This window comes from Triticum aestivum, chromosome 3D (assembly GCF_018294505.1).
Source record: "Triticum aestivum cultivar Chinese Spring chromosome 3D, IWGSC CS RefSeq v2.1, whole genome shotgun sequence".
Taxonomy (NCBI): domain Eukaryota; kingdom Viridiplantae; phylum Streptophyta; class Magnoliopsida; order Poales; family Poaceae; genus Triticum; species Triticum aestivum.
This window is the reverse complement of record NC_057802.1, coordinates 53,531,371-53,538,180: the sequence shown is the minus strand read 5'-3', so window position 1 is coordinate 53,538,180 and position 6,810 is coordinate 53,531,371.

Here is a 6,810-nt window from a genome sequence, read left to right as displayed (position 1 = left end):
GGGCGATGGCCTCCTCCTCGACCCCGATCCAATCGGGGGAGAGGGGGGATATTTCGTGGGGGGAGGGGGAAGTGTCGGTGGGTACTGTGGGAGTGGGGGAGGAGTGGATAAGGGAGTGGGGGCGGGGTGGGCCGGCCGGCTGGGCCAGGGGGTTGGCCCAGTTGGGCCAGGGTCCAGTGGGGGGCTCCTTTTCCCTTTATTTTTTTTCTGTTTGTTTTCTCTTTTGTATTTTCTTTCTTTTATTTGTTTTCTTTTCTGTTTTATTTCAATTTAAATTATTTAGGCATTTTATAAAAATATATTTACTACACCATATTTACTTATGCAAAATATGGCATCTCCCGAACATTTTATTTTAAATTTTGAAAAACTTTTATTGTTGACACTAATTGAATTTAAATTATGAAAGGGTTTTGGATCATCGCACGGTTAACAACAGTAACCGAGGTGACGTGGCATGATTAGCGGGGAATTACTGTAGCTTGATTACCCGGGCGTTACAGTTTTGTCGATCCAAAGGGAGCTAACAAAGTGTGCAAGCTCCAGCAATCCATTTATGGACTGGTGCAAGCCTCTCGGAGTTGGAATAAACGCTTTGATAGTGTGATCAAAGCATTTGGTTTTATACAGACTTTTGGTGAAGCCTGTATTTACAAGAAAGTGAGTGGGAGCTCAGTAGCATTTCTGATATTATATGTGGATGACATATTCTTAATTGGAAATGATATAGAATTTCTGGATAGCATAAAGGGATACTTGAATAAGAGTTTTTCAATGAAAGACCTCGGTGAAGCTGCATATATATTGGGCATCAAGATCTATAGAGATAGATCAAGACGCTTAATTGGACTTTCACAAAGCACATACCTTGACAAAGTTTTGAAGAAGTTCAAAATGGATCAAGCAAAGAAAGGGTTCTTGCCTGTACTACAAGGTGTGAGATTGAGTAAGACTCAATGCCCGACCAATGCAGAAGATAGAGAGAAGATGAAAGATGTTCCCTATGCTTCAGCCATAGGCTCTATCATGTATTCAATGTTGTGTACCAAACCTGATGTGTGCCTTGCTATAAGTTTAGCAGGGAGGTACCAAAGTAATCCAGGAGTGGATCACTGGACAGCGGTCAAGAACATCCTGAAATACCTGAAAAGGACTAAGGATATGTTTCTCGTTTATGGAGGTGACAAAGAGCTCATCGTAAATGGTTACGTTGATGCAAGCTTTGACACTGATCCGGACGATTCTAAATCCCAAACCGGATACGTGTTTACATTGAACGGTGGAGCTGTCAGTTGGTGCAGTTCTAAGCAAAGTGTCGTGGCGGGATCTACGTGTGCAGCGGAGAACATAGCTGCTTCAGAAGCAGCAAATGAAGGAGTCTGGATGAAGGAGTTCATATCCGATCTAGGTGTCATACCTAGTGCATCGGGACCAATGAAAACCTTTTGTGACAATACTGGTGCAATTGCCTTAGCAAAGGAATCCAAATTTCACAAGAGAACCAAGCACATCAAAAGACGCTTCAATTCCATCCGGGATTTAGTCAAGGTGGGAGACATTGAAATTTGCAAGATACATACGGATCTGAATGTTGCAGACCCGTTGACTAAGCCTCTTCCACGAGCAAAACATGATCAGCACCAAGACTCCATGGGTGTAAGAATCATTACTGTGTAATCTAGATTATTGACTCTAGTGCAAGTGGGAGACTGAAGGAAATATGCCCTAGAGGCAATAATAAAGTTATTATTTATTTCCTTATATCATGATAAATGTTTATTATTCATGCTAGAATTGTATTAACCGGAAACATAATACATGTGTGAATACATAGACAAACAGAGTGTCACTAGTATGCCTCTACTTGACTAGCTCGTTGATCAAAGATGGTTGTGTTTCCTGGCCATAGACATGAGTTGTCATTTGATTAACGAGATCACATCATTAGGAGAATGATGTGATTGACTTGACCCATTTCGTTAGCTTAGCACTCGATCGTTTAGTATGTTGCTATTGCTTTCTTCATGACTTATATATGTTCCTATGACTATGAGATTATGCAACTCCCGTTCACCGGAGGAACACTTTGTGTGCTACCAAACGTCACAACGTAACTGGGTGATTATAAAGGTGCTCTACAGGTGTCTCCAAAGGTACTTGTTGGGTTGGCATATTTCGAGATTAGGATTTGTCACTCCGATTGTCGGAGAGGTGTCTCTGGGCCCACTCAGTAATACACATCACTATAAGCCTTGCAAGCATTGTGACTAATGAGTTAGTTGCAGGATGATGTATTACAGAACGAGTAAAGAGACTTGTCGGTAACGAGATTGAACTAGGTATCGAGATACCGACGATCGAATCTCGGGCAAGTAACATACCGATGACAAAGGGAACAACGTATGTTGTTATGCGGTCTGACCGATAAAGATCTTCGTAGAATATGTGGGAACCAATATGAGCATCCAGGTTCCGCTATTGGTTATTGACCGGAGAGGTGTCTCGGTCATGTCTACATAGTTCTCGAACCCGTAGGGTCCGCACGCTTAACGTTACGATGATAGTTATATTATGAGTTTATATGTTTTGATGTACCAAAGGTTGTTCGGAGTCCCAAATGTGATCACGGACATGACGAGGAGTCTCAAAATGGTCGAGACATAAAGATTGATATATTGGAAGCCTATGTTTGGACATCGGAAGTGTTCCGGGTGAAATCGGGATTTTTTCGGAGTACCGGGAGGTTACCGGAACCCCCCGGTAACTTAATGGGCCTTAGTGGGCCTAGGTGGAAGAGAGGAGAGGAGGCCAGGGCAGGGCCGCGCGCCCCTTCCCCCCTAGTCCGAATAGGACAAGGAGAGGGGGGCGGCGCCCCCCTTCCTTCCTCCCCTCCACCTCTTCCCCCTTTCTCTCCTAGTCCAACATGGAAAAGGGGGGGAGTCCTACTCCTGGTAGGAGTAGGACTCCTCCTGGCGCGCCTCTCCTCTAGGCCGGCCGAACCCCCCTTGCTCCTTTATATACGGGGGCAGGGGGACACCTCTTAACACACGATTGATCAAAGATCTTTTAGCCGTGTGCGGTGCCCCCTCCACCATATTACACCTCGATAATATCGTAGCGGTGCTTAGGCGAAGCCCTGCGTCGGTAGAACATCATCATCGTCACCACGCCGTCGTGCTGACGAAACTCTCCCTCAACACTCTGCTGGATCGGAGTTCGAGGGACGTCATCGAGCTGAACGTGTGCTGAACTCGGAGGTGCCGTGCGTTCGGTACTTGATCGGTCGGATCGTGAAGACGTACGACTACATCAACCGCGTTGTGTTAACGCTTCCGCTTTCGGTCTACGAGGGTACGTGGACAACACTCTCCCCTCTCGTTGCTATGCATCACCATGATCTTGCGTGTGCGTAGGAATTTTTTTGAAATTACTACGTTCCCCAACAGTCCACGCCCGCGCGGTGACGAAAACCACGAACCACCCACCGAGCCTTGTAGCGCTCGAGAGAACCGTCCGGGCGAGTCTTGTGACGAAACACCCACTTGCGAGAGATGATGTTGGCACGAGGGGGTCGCGGAACAAGCTGCCATGTGCGGTTGCGCTGTAAGGCGTCGAACTCCTCCTGCATCGCAGCTAGCCAGTGGGGATCCCGAAGGGTAGCGCGAGCGGAGGTGGGGACGGGTGATGGCGTCCACGTCGAGGCGGCGCACACATACTCGTCAGCGGAGTAGCGCGTGCTGGGCCGAAGCACTCCTGCTCGGGCACGGGTAGTCACGCCAAGTAACGGGGCAGCAGGGCCGGCGGGTGCCGCGGCGGCAGGGGCACCTGGTGCGGCGGCGGGGGCCGCGGCTGCTGGGGCCCCCGGTGCGGCGGCGGCGGCAGCAGCGTCGGCCGAGCCGACGGCGGAAGAGGCGACGGGCGAGGGTGACATCAAGCCCGTCGAAGGGGTGGCGGGCGGGGTGCCGGGCTCAACCTCGTATGAGGGAGACGGGGACCCGGGGGCCTGCTCGGACTCGACCTCGGGGGAGGGAGTCCCGAAGCCGGGTGGTGGCGGCAGAGGGCGCCGTGCCGGGAGGGCCGCCGGGGGTGCCGCCGCGCATCGCTCCACGAAGGGGGCGCGGGGGCTGCACCAAAGGGGCCGAAGCCGGAGGAACCTGAAAAAAAGGGAACACCGTCTCGACGAAGTACACGTGCCTCGAGGTGTACACACGATGAGTGATAGGATCATAGCACCGGTAACCTTTGGTGTTAGGAGGGTAGTCAAGGAAGATGCATGGGACAGATCGTGGTGCGAGCTTGTGTGGCATGGTGGATGCGGTGCTAGGATAACAGAGACACCCGAAGATGCGGAGACCATCATAGGACGGTGGTGTGCCGAAGAGAAGGTGGTGAGGGGCGTAGTTCCACCGAGGGCGACACGGACGAATGTTAACTAAAAGAGTGGCGGTAGCGAGGGCATCGGGCCAAAACCGAGCGGGCACGTTAGAGTGAAAGAGTAATGTGCGAACGCAATCATTAAGAGTGCGGAGAATGCGCTCGGCGCGGCCGTTCTGCTGTGAAGTGTAAGGGCAAGTCAGACGGAAGATGGTGCCGTGAGAGGCGAGAAGTGTGCGAAGAGCGACATTGTCAAACTCTTTTTCGTTATCAGTTTGGAGTGCGAGTATGGGGCGATCGAACTGGGTGGTGACATAGGAATAAAAGGCGGTGAGTGTGGCTAAAGCATCGGATTTACGACGAAGAGGAAAAGTCCACACATAATGAGAATAATCATCTAAGATCACAAAGTAGTATAGATAGCCCGTGTTACTCGCAACGGGAGACGTCCAAACATCACTGTGAAGCAGTTGAAACGGAAAAGTGGATACTGAGGTAGACGCACTAAAGGGAAGACGAACATGCTTGCCTAAGCGACAGGCCTCACAAGAGTGCTCGTCGAGCTTGTTACGTGAGAAAGAGAAACTCCTAAGAATTTGACGTAACACGGTGGGGTTGAGGTGGCCCAAGCGAGCATGCCAGAGGTCAACGCCGGCGGCAAGAGCGACTGGTGTGGAGGTGGCGGCGCCGGCGTGCACGGGGTAGAGCTGATCGGGACTGTCACATCGGTGAAGGATCATCCGGGTATGGGCGTCTTTCACAGAAAAGCCAACACCGTCAAATTCAACAGTAAGTGGGTTCTCACGAGTAACACGACGAACGGAAACTAGGTTTGTGACTAAAGCAGGTGAAACAAGAACATTAGACATAGTAATGGTTGTGGAAGTGGAGGGAAAACTAGTGTTAGCGATATGAGTAATAGGTAAGGAGGAGCCATTGCCGACGGTGATACGAGTGGGTGTGCGAACATGAGTGGAGGAGGTTAGGTTACCGGGATGAGCTGTCATGTGCGCAGTAGCACCTGAGTCCATGTACCAGTCGCATCCACCGACAGAGCTACTCGGCGACAACGCGGAGTGCTAGGCGGCGAGGAGGGTGGGGTCCCATGACACAGGTACCGGCGGCTGCAGGAGGCCCTCGTAGGGCGGCGCCGGGACGGGTGGACCATAACCGCCGATGGGCGGCGGCGCAAGGAGGGCGCCGTAGCCAGCGCCAAGCGACAGCAAGGGGTCGACGGGCGGAGTCGGCACTGGTGACGAGATGCCGACGGACTGACCGGAGAGCGCCGGCGGTGGGGCGGCGGCGTACGCCAGCGGGGCCAGGAGCGGGGCGCCGTACGCAGTCCACTCACTGGAGGGAGCCGCAGCCCACGCGCCATGTACGCCGTACGCGCCATGTACTCCTGCATGTACGCCCGTAATGGATGGGTTTTTCCATGCCCCTGCATGCAACGCGCCATGCATACTTGCATGTATGCCCGCGATGGATGGCGCGAGACGTGAGGCGTTGGCTGGCGCGCCTCCAGCAAGATGCTCGCGAGGCCGGATGCCATAGTGGATTGGGCGCGTCGTGCGGGGAGCAGCAACAACTTGGCAGCGGCTCGGGCGATGCAGGAAGCGAGCGCGCGGAGCGAGCGGCGCGGAATTGGGAAGGGAGCGCGCGGCGCAGCTAGCGAGATCGGCAAGCGGGTGCGCGGCGCTGGCGGCTAGCGGGATCGGGTACGGCGCGCGGTACAGCTAGCGAGCGGGAGATCGTACGGCGCGGGCGGGGCGGGGAGTGAGGGAGTACACGGCGCAGCAAGGCAGCAGTGGCAGCGGCGCGGAGGGGTCGCGCGTTAGTGGCGGCGCGGGAGGAGAGCGGCGGCGGCAGCAGCGGAAGACAAGGATTAAAACCTGTTAGAGATATATTTGGGATACTTGTATTTGGTAGTCTAGGATTTGTAATCCGTCTCCTACCTTATCTCCAGGAGAGGCGTCTTGCCCTCCAAGTCTTGTACTCAATATATACTCGCCCTCGAGGCTCAATAATACATCCATCATATTCCGCACCAATCTCTCTCTCCCTTCTAACATGGTATCTATCGCAAGTTGATCCTAAACCCTAGCCGCCGCCGCTTCCGCACCTGCGCGCCGCCCCCGGGGCGATCGGCCTCCATGACCGCCGCCGGGGGTCGCGCCGCCCGTACCTAGGGTTCGTCCGCCGGCCGTGTTGGCCGGCTGCCCTAGAGAGTCTTTTTTCCCGATCCTTTGATCCGAGTTTTCTCTCTCTCGCCGGTCGCTTTGACCGGCGTCTACTTTTTGGTTTTCCGGTCTATGTGATCCGGTTTGCGTCGCCCACCGCCGCCGTCGACCCCATGCGCCTCTACTCCAACACCGACGCGATTGGCCGGCTTCTTCACCGACCCGGCGGCCTCGCGCGTCGTCCGCGCGTCTGCCC